At 34.9% G+C, this 17,717-nt stretch overlaps 1 protein-coding gene across 10 annotated transcripts in view; it reads left to right on the forward strand.

Annotated features, from left to right (window-relative positions):
- The window catches only part of INPP4B (inositol polyphosphate-4-phosphatase type II B), a 910,826-nt gene that overhangs the window by 112,291 nt on the left and 780,818 nt on the right, over positions 1 to 17,717 (forward strand). For all 10 annotated transcript variants that reach the window (XR_012131555.1, XM_073237008.1, XM_036996729.2 and 7 more), the window contains one exon: positions 11,879 to 11,941. The gene's annotated coding sequence lies outside the window, so the exon portion shown is untranslated. The remainder of the gene's footprint in view (positions 1 to 11,878; positions 11,942 to 17,717) is intronic.

A 17,717-nucleotide genomic window follows, 5' to 3' on the forward strand; every position in this document is an offset into this window, starting at 1 on the left:
GCAGGTAAAGCAGCTGGTCAAAGATGTGGATTTAGTGGAAGATCAACCTGATTCTACAAGAAGCTCTACCTCCTGAGGTATGATCCCAGAAATGTCCCACACTGATGCAAGGGGACTAGCTTTTGGTGTCCTTTTCTTAGTCATTCTTTGACAGTGGGCTGTCCCCGGATGGAATAGGGAAATTCAGAAATTCCCAGTAAGCGAAGAACAATTGTCAAGAGAAGGATAGGTGTAGGTCCCCTGGCTGTTAAAGAGGATATGGGCAGGGCACCAACAGTCCACTAAAGTAGTCAATTTTTTATTTCTGGTCACTTTTAGGACCTCTTTGACGTTGATATTCCACAGTTTTACTAAGATCTCTAGGTGTAAATTTCTTTTTAATTATCCCTAGTAGGAAATACTGTGTTTCCTGAATCTCAAGTTTCAATTATGGAAAAACTTTTAGCCAATGCTTTTCTTGATATTGCCTCTTCAAGATGACAAAATTTAAAAAGAGTAAATGCCTCCTTAACATTTTTGCCCTGTCTGCGTCACTTGCCTCTCCCTAGGCCAGGCCTTGACCTTACCTCACCTCTCTTCTCTCTCATCTTTCTTTCAGGGAACTTGATTGGTCACATGTTAGAACTTCCCATTCTCTTCTCTGTCTTATGTATGTTTTATCATCTTTTGTTTCTTTATTGCATTTTTTGTAATTGTTCAAGTGTATCTTTCAGTTCATCAACTCTCTCTGAAATTGTACCTAATTTTTTATTCAGTACATCTATGAAGATTGTAATTTTTTATTTACTTTTTCTAGAAGTCACCTTTGGTCTTTTAAAATCCCAATTACTTTTTATATCTTACCGTTCCTTTTTCATGTTTTCAGTTCCCTCTTTACATATTTAGATTTTTAGCATATTCATTTTATGTTGTGTATCTGACAACTACAAGTCTAAAGTCCTTGGCAGTCTGATTCTACTGTTCGTTGCTTGTTGAACTGTCCTTTTTGAAGTTCTGTTTTCTTGTAGGTTGTGTCATTTTGGATTCTGAGCTTAGGTTTTTGCTTTTTAAAACATTCTGGGACACTTGAGAGGTCTGAGATGAGGTTATATCATTTTGGAGTGAATTTAACTTGCTTCTTTAAATTAATTTCACTGCTTGAAGTTTTTCAGGTTTATAATTGTGTAAAATGAAGACCAAAAACGATGGGGAAGAACCATGGTTTATAAAGAACTTTCTGTTTCTCTAAGCGAGGGATGCCAAATAATTTTCTGTCATTTCCCCTTGCTAGAAGGCATTAAAAAAAATTGTATACCCTTTTGGCCTTTTGGATGCTCTTAATTTCAATCCTCCATCTTTTTCAAACCAAAAGTCTTGTCCGTTATTTTCCATCAGACTATTAAAATCCAAGACTTCAAGGTCCTAGTATTAGTAAACAACACCAGGGCACCAATGGTTTTTGCATGTGGAGCCGCTTGTTTCAGCTCTGTCTTCATTTTGCTACTATGAAGTCACTCCTATTTCTTGTGAGCTCTTGTTTGTTGTATTTTATCAAACTTTCTAGGTTTTTGAAGCTTTTTAGAAATATTTGTGTCTGTGTTACCAGAAGCAGAAACCCCTGACTGAGCATATATAGTTTTTATTGTTGTCCCTTTTTTCTGTCATTCTTTAATAGTAGACTATGGAGGCATTCAACTATAATTCCTTTTTCTTAGACTGTTTATTTTTCTTAAATTCAGATAATGTTCAGATTTTCTGTGCATGAATACCTTCAGCAAAACTTTTTTTCTGCTTTGTTAGGTTCTTTGTTTATATCTTCCACCAAAATTGTTGGTTCCTAGATTAGGGGTGGAAAATAGGAGTTAGTTAAAACAAATTTTAATGTTAGTTAATTTTCAAATTTTTGATTTTTATACTTGCTTTAATGTATTTAGGCACAGAAATCACCTACTAATAAAATACAACCATCTTACTAATCAAATCATCTTTTCTTATCCTTTGGGGTGGAGTAAGTATAGGATAGAATTAGAAAGCCTGGCTGTACAGAGGTGAAAAGTTTTTCTCTCTGTGGGCCAAACCAAAATGTTATGAAAGTGGGCAAAGTGTTCTTCATGTCTCTCTTAAATAACTATTTTAAAGATTAAGAGCAATAGTATATATGTGTGTGTGTATACATATATACATATATAAATATAAAAGTTACAATAATTAGCTGAGCAAGAGATAAATATGGATAATGTTTTCCAAATATGTGTTAGTTCAGTGACATTTTGAATCTTTTTAAAAAACTTTATTTTTTATTTCATCACTTTCAATTTGGTGAACTAATGGCATGTTTAAGCCTCCTACATTGATGTTAGCATTTCTCTTTTATTGATGTCTTTTCTAGATTCTTAATGACCCTATCTCTCTCTCTCTCTCTCTCTTTGTTAGTGGTACTTTCATTTCATCTTTAGTGGTGGTGGTGTTTTCCAGTAGATCCTATTGGCAATTTTTTTATGGAATTTCAGTCTAGTTTATTTCAGCATGCATTTCTAAAAGATAACATAACCACAATATGGTTATCACAACCGACACACTTAAAATAATTCCTTTTTACTATCTAATCCCAGACCATACTCAGATATTCTTTATTTTCCTATTGGCAAAATTTTAAAGAATGGTCTTCCTTGGTACTCTATGCTCAAGTAAGTTGATCTTCTTAGGTCAGCTAACTCGTATGTGGAAATGTATTGAAGGGCCAATGCCAAGAGGTAAGGTGGTAAAGAAACTCAGTAATTTTTTCAAATATATGGATATTGATTCTTCAATTAAAACAGTAGAATCACTTACCAGCACAGAATTTTGTCTTACATTTTATGGTTGATTTTCTTTTGTATTAATTTACTGTTTTTGAAGCTAATTTCATTGGTAATGGGTATTTTTCTCTGTTTAAGGATTTCATTAGTTATTATGTTTGGTTGTTGTTCACAGTGGTTGTTTTAGCCAGAAGCAAAATTCTGTATTATTACTAAGAATCTTTCTGGAGCCTTTTCAGGTCAACTTATATAAAAAGCCAGAAAACCCTAGGGCAACTTATAAATGCATATCTGAGAACTAAGGAAATCTGAGAAGAATTCACAATGAATTTGAGATCAGCATTATGCTATAGTTCAGTGTAAAATATCCCAGGATTTTGAGAAAATACTAGCTACTCTACTATTGATCTTTTAACTTAGAAATTCTTAAAGACATTTACAAGGCTATATATACCCTAGAGCTAAAGCATGTCAGCTATTCATGTTCCCAGGAAGATGGCATTTGTAGTCAGTTGTGAATAGAACTCCTTGCAAACAAATAGCTTTTTAAACGACCCTAGAAAGGAAATTGCTGTTTTAAGTCCTCAATGCTTAATTCAGTAAAATTCAGTAACACTGCCGGCAGTAAAATTGATAGAGATAGTGAAGCACTCAATAATAATTTTAACAGACTAAAACTCTTAGTGGTAAAATTGATAAGAATATCACAGAACCTATGGGGAAAACAATTAGCTGAAGCAAGAATTAAGAAAGATTTTAGTTTAGAGGAATATATCATTTAAAGCAGGTTTCTTGAACTTTAATATAACCACATATCACCTGAGATTCTTGTTAAAATGAAGATTCTGACTCAGTTGGTCTGGGATGGTGCCTGGAATTCTTTATTTCTAACAAGCTCCCAGGTAATGGTGATACTGCCAGTTTATGGACTACTCTTTGAGAATAAAGGGTCTAGACTCTGAGAATGTGACTTTGGCAACAGCATGAGATAGAAAGAAAGAAAATACAAAATAAAATATATAAAAATCAATTCAGAGAATAGTGTATCTGGATGTGTATTTGTGTTTGAATGTAAAAGGTATGGTATGTTGTAGGGAAAATGGAATGTTCCATGGCCAGGATGTTCACCTGACACTAATCTACGTGCCCACTGTGCACATGCAATGATGTAATGGCCTGCCACATAGGCTCATGCTTACACACCTGTTGGCAATGAGTCATTATTGTCCATGTTGCTGTTTAAAGAGCTCTGCCCAGTGATCCCCACAGCTGGCATAGACAGAGGCAGAAGCAGACTGTAGACTTGCTGGATGCAGATGAGATTCTAGCACTTGACCTGCCACCATGAGAATAAAGCTTGGTGTAAACCCTTTTACCTTCAACGTTTCATTGTTATTATTCAGTCTCATAGAATCAAGTGAACTTACCCTGAGCTGAAGTCCCTCCGGCATGACATATATGTAAACTGCTTTAAACTCTTAGGAGATAGTATCCACTCTAAATTCAAAATATAGTATGTTCACAATTCTAATGAAAAATAGAAAATAGTAAAGACATACACAAAGTGGCATTTTTTCCTACAGCATACTTTTAAAGTAAAGTGGGAGACTTCATGGTAAGAATTAGGTAACACATTTAAATAATAAGACATTAGGACAGAATATGTGCCATGGTGATGGGTACCTACACAGAAAATAGCAGAGGTACATTAGCTCAGCAGAAGAGTCAAGGGAACAGGATTGGTGACAGTTGCCAGCCTTCAAATCCTGCCTTTGCTCACTGGTTCTGTGGCTCAGGTAACTTCCATAACCAAACGGTGCTTCAGTATCCTTACCTATAAAAGAGGACAGTAGTGTTATGAGAATTAAATGTATAAGACAGCAATTCAGAACAAGGCCTGATTTATATTTGGCAGTACTGTTTCTTCTTATTATAATATTAGTAATAAGCTACTTCTTAAAACAATTTGGTCTAAGATTTAAAAAGTTGTTTTCAAAATATAGACATTTCCTTGAGTCCATTTTATTATTAAATTGCCTATGGGAAATTATTTTGATTTTTTGAATAAACAACAGAGTGAATACTTATGGTAAGTGAATACAATTACCAGTGAAATCAAAGTATATCATTTGAAGAATATGTTTGTCAATTGAGCAAAGGGTCTTATTATTAAAAGGTAAAAGAGTAGAAGTTAATTATTCCTGGTATTGGTGTTCAGCATACTTTAAACATGGGATGTGGTGCCTTTTTGTTGTTATTTTATTTCTGCCTTTCCTCTGGCATAGATAAGCATACATTTCAAAGTGCCTGGGCTTAATTACAACCTTTGTGATTTTTCATTATTGAAGCCTAATCTAGGATAAATCAGAGAAGGAAAAGTTTTTTTTATCTTATTGCTCTAGACAGATAAATAGGCATTTATTGTATTTCTATTTTCTACTTATATTTGCTTTCCAGACTTTAAATGCAGACACTTGTAAAAACCTACAATTCTAAACATTTGTTTTGTTAATTTTTTTATAAAATAATAAAAAGGGAAAATTTGAAAGCAATCCAACTGGTAGAGATTTTAGTATTTGCAAAAGGAAATAATTTCAGAGGCCACATATAGCACTTAAAATCTGACTCTAGGTGTTTCCTGGTTAATGCAGCCCAAATCTAAGAAATTTCTCAGACATATGTAATGTTAAATACAGAAATATGTTTTCAAATGGAATATACATTTATACTAGAGTGACTTTGATTAAGCAAAGCCAACAATGAATAAGAAATTTGGGGGAGAATTTTATATGTTGAAAATATGGAAAATGGCTTGTGTTTCAGGGAAAAGACTAATGTTCTTCCTCCAGGTGCTGTCTTGAATTATCACATTTGTGGATGCTGAGGAAGAACATTCGTAGATTGAAAGCTCTTTTATTTCTCTCTGATGATCCTTAAAAATCTATCTGTGCTGTTTTTTCAAGGAGTACAAACAAGTAATGGGGGTTCCAATGCTACTTTAAAAAAATAAGCTTTATTGAAGTATAACATGCATCTGGAAGAGTGAACAAATCTTAAAAGCACAGCTTGATACATTTTTGCAAAGTGAACGCACCTGACGACCCAACAGCCAGCTCAAGAAGGAGAATAGTTTCAGTACCACAAAGCTCTCTTATGTTTTCTCCCAGTCACATATACCACACAAGAGGTTCCCCCACATTTTATATAAATGCAATCATGTAGCATGTACTTTTTGCATGTGATTCCTCATCCTAAACATTGTGTATTCATCCATTTGTTCATGTAACTCTGGTTTGTCCATTCTCATTTATGTATAACATTTCATTGATTAAATGGTTTGTTAAGTAGTTCTACTGTTAAAAGAGATTTGGACTGTTTGCAGTTTGTCCCTACTGTGGAAAGTGCTCCTCTGTACATAATTTGGCAACGATAATGTATCTTTATAGTGGTTGTAAGCCAAGGAGTGGAATTTGACCAGACATAGTGTGTATATGTCCATCTTTAATAGATACTACCTAACTGTTTTCTGAAATTATACCAATTTCCACTTTTGGTCCCTGTCAAGCAGTATACGACACTTCTATTGCTCCATATCCTTGCCAAGTCTTGATATTATCTGTTCTTTTTATTTTAGCCACATTTATTTGCATTTAGTGGTATCTCACTGTTGTTTTAATTTGCATTTACAAAGCACTAATAAAGTTGAGGAAATTTTAATATGTTCATTGAAAATTTGAATGCCCTCCTTTGTGAAATTTTCTATTTATGTTTTTTGCCCATTTTCTTTATATGTATATATATATATTTATTTTGCTATTATTAATGTACAATTACATGAGCAATATTATGGTTACTAGACTCCCCCTATTATCAAGTCCCCATCACATACCGCATTACAGTCACTGTCCATCAGCATAGTAAGATGCTGTAGAATCACTATTTGTCATCTCTGTGCTATACTGCTTTCCCCATAACCTGCACCCTGCTACATTATGTATGCTAATTGTAATACCCCTTTTTCCCCTTTATCCCTCCCTTTCCACCTAACTTCCCCAGTTCCTTTCACTTTGGTAACTGTCAGTCCATTCTTGGGTTCTGTGAGTCTGTTGCTGTTTTGTTCCTTCAGGTTTTCTTTGTTCTTATACTCCACAGATGAGTGAAATCATTTGATACTTGTTGTTCCCCGCCTGGCTTATTTCACTGAACATAATACCCTCTAGCTCCATCCATGTTGTTGCAAATGGTAGGATTTGTTTTCTTATGGCTGAATAATATTCCATTGTGTATATGTAGCACATCTTATTTATCCATTCATCTACTGATGGACACGTAGGTTGCTTCCAATTCTTGGCTATTGTAAATAGTGCTGCAATAAACATAGGAGTGCATAAGTCCCTTTCAAAGTGGGCTGCTGAATTCTTAGGGTGAATTCCTAGAAGTGGAATTCCTGGGTCAAATGGTAATTCTACTTTTAGTTTTTTGAGGAATCTCTGTGCTGTTTTCCACAATGGTTGAACTAATTTACATTCCCACAAGAAGTGTAGGAAGGTTCCCCTTTCTTCAAACGTCACCAACATTTGTTTGTCTTTTGGATGGTGGTCATCCTGACTGGTGTGAGGTGATATCACATTGTGGTTTTAATTTGCATTTCTCTGATGATTAGAGATGTGGAGCATCTTTTCATGTCCCTATTGGCAATCTGAATTTCTTCTTTGGAGAAGTGTCTGTTCAGATCCTGTGCCCATTTTTTAATTGGATTATTTGCTTTTTGTTTGTTGAGGTGTGTGAGCTCTTTATATATTTTGGATGTCAACCTTTTATTGGATATGTCATTTATGAATATATTCTCCCATAGTATAGGATGCCTTTTTGTTCTATTGATGGTGTCCTTTGCTGTACAGAAGCTTTTCAGCTTGATATAGTTCAACTTGTTTAATTTTTCTTTTTTTTCCCTTACCCAGGGAGATATGTTCAGGAAGAAGTTGCTGTTTATGTCCAAGAGATTTTTGCCTATGTTTTTTTCTAAGAATTTTATGGTTTCATGACTTACATTCAGGTCTTTGATCCATTTTGAATTTACTTTTGTATGGGGTTAGACAATGATCCAGTTTCATTCTCTTACATGTAGGTGTCCAGTTTTGCCAACACCATCTGTTAAAGAGGCTGTCATTTCCCCATTGTATATCTATGGCTCCTTTATCATATATTAATTGACCATATATGTTTGGGTTAATATTTGGAGTCTCTATTCTGTTCACTGGTCTGTGGGTCTGTTCTTGTGCCAGTACCAAATTGTCTTGATTACTGTGGCTTTGTAGTAGAGCTTGAAGTTGGGAAGTGAGATGCCCCCTGCTTTATTCTTCCTTCTCAGGATTGCTTTGGCTATTCAGGGTCTTTGTGGTTCGTTGAAGAATGCTGTTGGTATTTTGATAGAGATTGCATTGCATTTGTAGATTGCTTTAGGCAGGATGGCCATTTTGAAAATATTAATTATTCCTAGTGAAGAGCATGGGATGAATTTCCATTTCTTTGTGTCCTCTTCAATTTCTCTTAAGAGTGTTTTGTAGTTTTCAGGGTATAGGTCTTTCACTTCCTTGGTTAGGTTTATTCCAATGTATTTTATTCTTTTGGATGCAATTGTGAATGGAATTGTTTTCCTGATTTCTCTTTCTGCTAGTTCATCATTAGTGTATAGGAAAGTAACAGATTTCTGTGTATTAATATTGTATCCTTCAACTTTGCTGAATTCAGATATTAATTCTCATCATTTTGGAGTGAAGTCTTTAGGGTTTTTATGTACAATATCATGTAATCTGCAAATAGTGACAGTTTGACTTCTTACCAATCTGGATGCCTTGTATTTCTTTGTGTTGTCTGATTGTTGATTGCTGATTGGATGTGTGGTTACCAAAAGTTCAAGGGTGGTTTATTTACTATCTAACCATCTGATTTAACTCACTTATTACGCTATTATAAACACAGTCTGATAATTCTTTATTTATCTCCCTTCTTATTCTTCCTTCTTCACTCTTTATATGTTAGGTGTTTTATTCTTTACTGTTTTTTGTTTCCCTTGACTGCTTTTGTTGATAGCTGATTTTATTTTTTTGCCTTTAGTTAGTATTTGGTATTTGATCTTCTTTCTTTGTTGTGATTTTATTTTCTGTGGTGACATCTATTTAGCCTTAGGAGTACTTCCCTCTAGAGCAGTCCCTTTAAAATAGCCTGTAGAGGTGGTTTGTGGGAGGCAAATTCCCTCAACTTTTGCCTGTCTGGAAATTGTTGAATCCCTCCTTCAAATTTAATTGATAGTCTTGCTGCACACAGTATTCTTGGTTCAAGACCCTTCTGTTTCATTGCATTAAATGTATCAGTCCATTCTTTTCTGGCCTGTAACATTTCTGCTGAGAAGTCTGATGATAGCCTAGTGGGTTTTTCTTTGTAGGTGATCTTTTCTCTCTCTCTGGCTGCCTTTATTACTCTGTCCTTGTCTTTGATGTTTGCCATTTTAATTATTCTATGTCTTGGTGCTTTCCTCCTTGGGTCTCTTGTGTTGGGAGCTCTGTGTGCTTCCATCGTCTAAGAGACTATTTCTTTCCTCAGCTTGGGGAAGTTCTCAGCAATTATTTCTTCAAAGATACTTTCTATCTCTTTTCCTCTCTCTTCTTCTTCTGGTACCCCTATTATATCAATATTGTTCTGTTTGGATTGGTCACACAGTTCTCTTAATATTCTTTCATTCCTAGAGATCCTTTTATCTCTTCTCTGCTCTAGCTTCTCTATTCCTGTTCTCTGATTTCTATTCTATTAACAGCCTCTTGCACCTCATCCAATCTGCTCTTATGTAGTTCCATTGATTGTTTCATTTCTGTTATCTCCCTCCGGACTTCATCCCTTAGGTCTTGCATATTTCTCTGGAGCTCCATCAGCATAGTTATGAATTTTATTTTAAATACATTTTCAAGAAGATTGGTTATATCTATCTTGCCAAGCACTCTCTCTGGCATTGTTTGAGTGATTTTAGACTGGAACGGGCTGTTCTGCCTTTTCATGGTGATAGAAGTGATCTCTGGCAAGTGGCACATGTATCAGCTGGGAGAAGAAAGGCCCTTCCTGCTTGTTGGTCACCTTGCCCTTCTCTGCTGCCTGTGCCAGTTACCCACACACAGAGTGCAGTCTCTAGGTTAGTTCACTGAGTTGCCACAGGCGGCTTGGGATGGTCTAGGGCACTGCCGTGTGTTGCAGGTGCACGGTGTGTGTTCTCCTGTGAGAGCAGCACCCCTTCATGCCTTCCGGACTTTGCACCAGCTTTCTCTGTCTGTGCCAGGCAGCTGCATGCTGGCAGCAGCATCTGGGTCTGGCCCAGTTAGCTGCACACTGGGAGAAGACTCTGTGTGGTTGCTGTGGGCAGGGCTGCTCCCCAGCTGGTCTGCAGCAATGGTAGGTCAGCCAGTTTTCTTGCAGTGCTGGAAGGGTGGAATGAATGCAGGATGATAATCACCATGAGGGACCTTGGATCTGCATTGCCACCCAGGGGGTTAGGGTGTCTGAAGTTCCTTAAGATTCCCAGCTTGCTAGGCTGGGATGATTTTGTCCACCTGTTAAACCCTTGTCCCTTTAAGACTTTGAAAGCACCCACTTTTCTTTTGTCCCAAGGGAGCCAGCTATGGGGACCTGCTTGCAGTCTTCTTCTTGGATTTTACTTTTCTTTTTCTCTAATATCCAGTACACATGCAATGTGTGTCTGTGCTCCTGGTGCAGATTACTAGGGCTGGTTATTTAGCAGTCCTGTGTTTCCACTCCCTTCCCACTCTGATTCTTTTCCTTCCGCTGGTGGGAGGAGTGCTCAGGTCCTGCCAGGTCACGGTTCTTTATCTTACCATTTTCTTGAGATGCTGAGTTCTTGCAGATGTAGATGTAGCCTGGCTATTGTACTGTATCTTCTGGTCTCTCTTTAGAAATAGTTGTATTTGCTGTATTTTCAAAATACACATGGTTTTGGGAAGAGATTTCTGCCGCCCTACTTATGCTGCCTTCTTGATCACCTCCCCAAACCTGTATCCAGTATGACATGATTTTAAGCATTCCACCATGTGGCCCACTAGGACAGTGATTTTTAGTGGGGTAATGATATTTTTGGAAAAAGGAAAAGGATGATAGTAATAATAGTAATGATGTTTATAATTGTATTAGCTTATATCCATTAGTTCTGTGTCCTTTATATGTATTTATCTCATTTCTTTATCCTGTCAGCCCTATGGAATAGGAAGAATTATCATTCTGATGTTACCAGTAAAAGGTGAAGGCTTACAGAATTTAATTTACTTACCCAAGTTCACACAAGTAGTAAAATGTGGTGGTGATTGCAGTTATATGACTATTCTTACAATGATTGTTATAGTCAATTAATCAAAGTTGCTTTTAAGAGTTAACCTTTTTTCAAATAACTTTCTTATGAGGTAAATTTAAAATTCTTTCCTATCTATGTGACAGAGCTTTCTGGAAAGCTGTTGCTCAGATGTCTTACATAAAGTACTATTTTCCTCATTATAGCATAGAAAAACTTTGAAATTGCATCTCATAAGGAGGATAATCTGCAGTTATTTAGAGAATGATCCCACAGTATGTCGTTTTATCACTTTTGTGGAAAGATGGAATAGGAAAACACCCCAACTTCCATGAATATTTTAAAACCCATAGTCACTGGGGGAGGGAAGAAAGTAAGTTTAAGTAATTGAAAATTTCATTTCAGTCAGGTGTATTCCAAGTAAATTTTCTGTACCAACATGGCTTACATCTTATCTTTTGAAATAATGCTTTTCCTTGCCTGGAATGTTAGTCTTGTTCTCATGTGAGTAAAAAGATAGAGGCAAAGAAGACAGGGCAGAGTACCTGCCACAGTCACCCATAGTCTCAGCTGCAGGAGAGAGGGGACCTTTGGGAAATTTATTTGGTATTTAAAGCAAGTGGTTCCCAAGGCAGCTGGTGAATGGAGCTGAATATTTTGTTAAATGATTTTCCTCTCTGACCTTTATTACTAATGTATTTAAAGAGTAAAAAGGGAGGTTGTTTTTATTAACCTCGTTTCTCTTTTCCTACAGAACCCAAAGAAATGATGTTACCTGGACAGAGATCTGCTCTCTCTTATGAAAAATCAGTCCAAGGTAATGCTTATTTTCAATTGGTATTTTTTTAGTCTGTTTAATGCATTAAATTCTATGATTACTGGTTTTAGCTATTGAATAACCCATCAAAAAAGTAAATCATCTGAAAAGTAGAGAGAATGCCTTTTGATAATCTCCATATTCATCAAGTGAACAGTAACTTTTAAAGTACATAGTAGCTTATCAAAACATTGTGGATAATGGTTAATTTTCTGACACGACTCTCGCATTTATGTTAAAATATGAAAAGGATCTTGACTAGAATATTGTATTCTCTTTGTTTGGCAAAACTCCAGTTAGTGTATCATGTTTACAAGTAATAGACAATAAGAGAATTAGATACTTGTCAGAGCACAGTGATGAAATTTTTCTTTTTTCTTTAAGCATTAGAGATGTTACAAATAAAAGATGTTACACAACATACTAGATTGCTTTACATATTATTTTTTGAATATGCAAAAAACTCAGTACAAATTCCTATAAACTTCAAGTTTTATGAAGATACTTTCACATAAAACACAGATTTTCTTTGGAAAGTCTTGAATTATATCATACAGTTGTTGAATACATAGCATGCTTGATTATGCTCAAAAGATTATATATTTAGTTGTTAAAATTTCAAATTGCTATGTGATTTATTTACATATGTTGGTCTAAGAATATGAACAGACATGCAAATATTCTATGACATATATATGCAAACAAAGCATGAGTATAGATGCAGATATACAATGTGTGTATGTTTTATGAATAAAGATGCTATCTCAAGAGTTTTATAGAAAAGTTTCTGAAAGCTTAGAATTGTGGTGGAAACTGGGCTCATCTATCAATACTATCTACTTACATATCTATGATGATATGATGTCACTGTATGTATATGAACAAACGTAATAGATTTATTATGATTTATATCAGGTTGCATATAAATTGGAACTAACTGGTTTTTATCTTTGACACATCGTTGAATTCCTTAAAACAAGTGAGTGCTGAAAAAAAAAGGTAGCATTTAAATTTAATGAATATCACCAGAAAACTCATTTCTGAATTTCAATTTGCAGTTGAATAAAAATTGTTAGGTTTGATTACAAATTAGGGTGTTTCTACTTATTTCTGGATTTCAGTTAATTCTTTGAAGGAGATATAAATCCTTAAGGAAGTAGCCTCTCTCCCCTAAAGGGGATTTTGAATTGTAGGCACACTATTCAAGTTTTATCTATACTAAAATGTTATTTCAAACTATAAAATATTTTTATTAGTATAAAATATTTAAAATGTTTTAAAATATATTTAAATAATTTAAAATAGATTTAAAATATTTTAAATCTATTAAGGGTTGCCTTTTTCATAGAACTATTAACCTATAGGACTCCTCAAAGAGAGACATTATAATGAGAAATGATACCTAGACAATATTTGGAAGAGGTTAAAGCTGAGCTCTGCAATATAGAACTAAGGAGATAAGTGGTAGAAAAGTACTTGATGAGGGGAAATCAACTAAAGATGACACAGTAGGGAGAAGGAAACATACTAAATGAGATGAAACCAGTAGGACCCATGACTATCAGAATAAAAACAAAGGATGAAGGAAGCATAGATTATCTAGTATACATTCATGTGAAATTTTTCTTTTTTTTGGAAGTATGGGTATGCTAATATATTCAGTTTTATTAGGCTTTTATTTTATTAGTGTAAGAGGCAGATAAACTTACTTTGAACCAAATGTAGGAAAGGAAGAGTTAGGACAGAAGGAGGAAAATTTCCAGTAACACAGTTAATGAATTTCTAGCACTGTGTATCCGGAGTAACAAAATTTGCTTATTCACAACATGAGAACGAAGCAACAGTTTTGTATATTGTCAGAGTCCAAGTGCTTTGGTCTAATAAACTCCCAAAGAGCTTATGCTCTGGCACGTGTGCCTTTGTGTGGAGGTAAGGAGCGAGTGTGAAGGAATAACTTGGGTGGGAAGAATGGTGTCCACATCATCATTTCTCTATGCTGGTCCTTTGAGTTCATTGAAATAAGGGCGTTTGCAATCTTATAAACATTCCTGTTAATAAGGCAAATAATGCAATGTATTGATGTTGACTCTATTATCTCAGGTGGAATATGTACATTCAAATTTGATGTTTATATAGTAAAGTTTAAGACATCCTAGTGATGATGCTATTTTTAGATGAATGGGACCATTCAGCTTTTCTCAGTTTGATGACTAACCTGTTTATTTTGTGTAGGAGTAACTCTGGAAATGGATCTCAGAGAGAAGTCTGTTGGATTAACATGCATTTTTATGTGTGCAAATACCTGAAATTTCTACATTAGACTCTTTTAAAAGGGGCATTTGAATAACTGTCCATGTAGTGTTTTATTATGTGAAATTACTTATGTCTATTAGTCACAATATTCTTAATTTTGTCATCCAAGGAAAGAGGTAACTTTATTCAGGTCAAAATATCCTTCTATATACCTAGATTATATACAAGAATAGAGACTGTTATTCTGTTCCATTTTTACTTAGGTTTATATGTCCTGGAAATAGACTGAATTTCCATTAAGAAAATTTCATGTCTGTAATTTTTTTATTATGTAGGAATATTAAGTTTTATTCTCACGCATATTTAACTTTTTCTGTAGGAAATTGAAATGGAATATTGAGGATTCAGAAGCTTTTTGATGTATGCTAAGTTTAAATCAAGGCTTAGCATGAACACAATTTTAAGAATAGAAAATAAGGGCTAGTGTATAGTGTTACTTATGTTCAATAGCACTAAGAAATAAGTTATAAATATATATTTTAGAGATTTGTTTCATCGTGGTTTATTATTTATTACTGGCTGTAGAAATGTAGCTGCAGTATATGTTGAGAGTAACAGGATAAAAACGTCTGATCTTTTAGGAGCTTACTAAAAATTTTATTTTATATTACTTCTATGCTGAGTATAAGGTAACAATGGGAAGTTAATCATCAAAACTTTCAGGTTGATCAATAAGTTAATGACCAACTTATTTAAATGAGAGTTAAAAATACTTCTAAAGCACTAGATAAAAGGTGTCATGTAATTGTCACATTTTCTGAATTAGGTTCCATGTGTGGTATATGGAATGCTTTACAGAAATGTAGCTATGACATCAGGCAAAGCATGTTCTTCAAGAGTGCTGCAAGTCAGAGAGTAAGTTGTTGAGCATTTTAATAGAGAACTGATTAAAAAGTAATTCTTAAAGTGGATTTACATGGAAAGTGCTATGATAATTTTAAAGAATTTGCCCTTTTTTGTTTTAATGATTTTTGTCATTTGCAGAAGTTTGTGGTATACTTCAGTTTTCTGAGTATTAGATTCTGTGGCAAACACCAACTTTTAAAAGCGTTATTAAAGACCTCCAAGACTGTAAATTATAGTGTTTTCAAGAATTGATTCCTACTAATATTCAAGTTCTTCTATCAGTTCCCACCGATGTTTCTTACCTTATTTCTCTCTTCACTCCATACCCTAAATATTCTTTTCTTTCATTATATTGAAAACTCCACTCTGAATGCTCAGTCTTCTTTCTCCCGCATTCCAAAGCCGACATAATCTTCAAACTCTTTAAGAAGCCTTCTGAGTGTCTCATCATACTACAATTATTTCTCTCCCTCAACCCATATTCACTTGGTAAAGTCGCCGAGATGCAGTAGCTGCCTCTCCGTAACTGATTTGCATATGTTGCCACATAGCTGTTCTAACATGTGTGTGTACATATGTACATATAAATAATTATTATATCCAAAGGTACAGAGACATGGGATTCTTTTTCCTTCAATATGATTGTAAAGAAGATTCTTCCATCATCCACTTTGACTCCTACTTGTGAGAGAAGTACACCAATTCTGAATGAATGAGCTCCATGCATCTATCTCTAGGATTTCCACTGAAGGAATATTTAAAGGCTCCTCTGTACTATGAGAGTTCTAATTTAGCTGATCTACTTGAGAGCCTACTCTCCCTTTATCACATCTTTTCAATGAGAATAAAATATAAATTTCAAATATACTAATTTGTAAAGCAAATAATTTTCAACTATTGAAACACAGTCTTCACCAAAGGGAGACTGCATAATTTTATCACTGATTGGTTTTGCACCGCTCTGCGTACTTTGTTGAAGAAAAATCCAACCTGAGCTACTCAGCAAAGGCTCCTGTTGCCTAAGAGAAAACCCCACCTCTGAGGACCCTATCTATTACATGTCTTACATCAGAATCACTAGAAAAAAGGGTTATATTGTTATTTGCCACCTCATTCATTTATTCATTCCTTCATCAATTCAGTGTTAACTTACTATAGTCACAAGTGCTCTGGTGGAGTAGAGGTACATGCAGAACTCGAGAGTCTCTTTCCTGTTCTACACACACACACACTCACACACACACACACACACACACACACACACATTTAGGGGCTACAAAAAATCCTTTTTCATGCTTTTAGAACCTATCTCTGTGCTCCTTATCATTCTTCATATCAAGTTCAATTTCTTCTATGTTCTTCTATACACCATCATTCATGTGGATACCAAAGGCCATTCAAACAGTCCTTGAAAACACTTTTTAAGTTTTCAGTAATTGTTGAATGTCATGCCTAGGAATTTTGTGCCAATTTTAATGTGCACATGTTTGTGGAGATGCAGTCTGAAGTAACATATTTCCAGCTCCACAGCATAGCCCTGCTAGACTAGGAGCCTAAAGTATCCAAATGTTAGACATGGAGGTTTGAGAAGATCCTTGGATGTTTGGGAAGTTGAGAAGAAATTAGGACTATTGGCATTGGGGCAGGTCCTTTGGAAATTGGGGCTCCCAGAGAATTGCCAGTTCCCAATGAGGACTAAGGACTTTGAGGGAATTACTTCCTTTAAGGCTTTAGCAGATGTGTTAGTTTTCATTAATTCAGTTTTGCAGGACTAGTATTACTTAGGAAAGGGAAGCAAATGAATGGGGTTGGAGTAGTGTGGTCAGAGGGAAATAATTTATAGAGTGTCCACAGGACTTTAAAAGTGTGTATATATGCATGTTTGTCCCTTTCTCTCTAGATGTATTTGACATTTTGAAAATAATGCCACTACATGTCAGCAATAACCCCCTAGGGTTCCTGTAGCCTTAATTTGTAACAATAGAAAAGCTGGTACCTTATGGGAACATCTTATCTAAGAGTAGTAATTAATGATTTTAAAAGTTTATGAATTATTTTTTTGAGTTATGAGAAGGATTACAAACATCATAAAACATTTTGAAATTATTTTTTAAACTGGTTTCCGTTCACATGTAAAAAGTGACTTTTACTTCCAGTATTCCCTCTACCCCATGAGATGGGACAAAGAACTATGTGCTTGACTTAGTAATTTGTCATAAGTTGTACCTGATGCCAGAGCTCTAGACTTCTGTTTCAATGCTTTATGGTTCACTTATGCCATGATTGCATGAGTATTTGTGCCTTGGGCTTGTTTGGTTCTGTTTTTGTAGAAGCATTTTTGTGCTACAGCCCATCAGAAGATTGTGATATTAATTTTTCAGCATCCACATCCGTCTGCTGTTTACTTGGTAATGTGTAAATTTTTCTGGATCTGTGCTTTATTGTCATAAGATACTCACAACATTTTGATAGATGCCAAAGAGTATTAAGAACAAAAAAAGTGTTTGCTCACCGGTTGAAAAAGAAAACAGTCTAGAAATATGAAATAAATATTTCCATGAATTATAAAACATATAATTGTGTAGTCCTAATTACCTAAAACAGCAGATAAAAGTAT

Source organism: Manis javanica, chromosome 5 (assembly GCF_040802235.1).
Source record: "Manis javanica isolate MJ-LG chromosome 5, MJ_LKY, whole genome shotgun sequence".
NCBI classification, from domain to species: domain Eukaryota; kingdom Metazoa; phylum Chordata; class Mammalia; order Pholidota; family Manidae; genus Manis; species Manis javanica.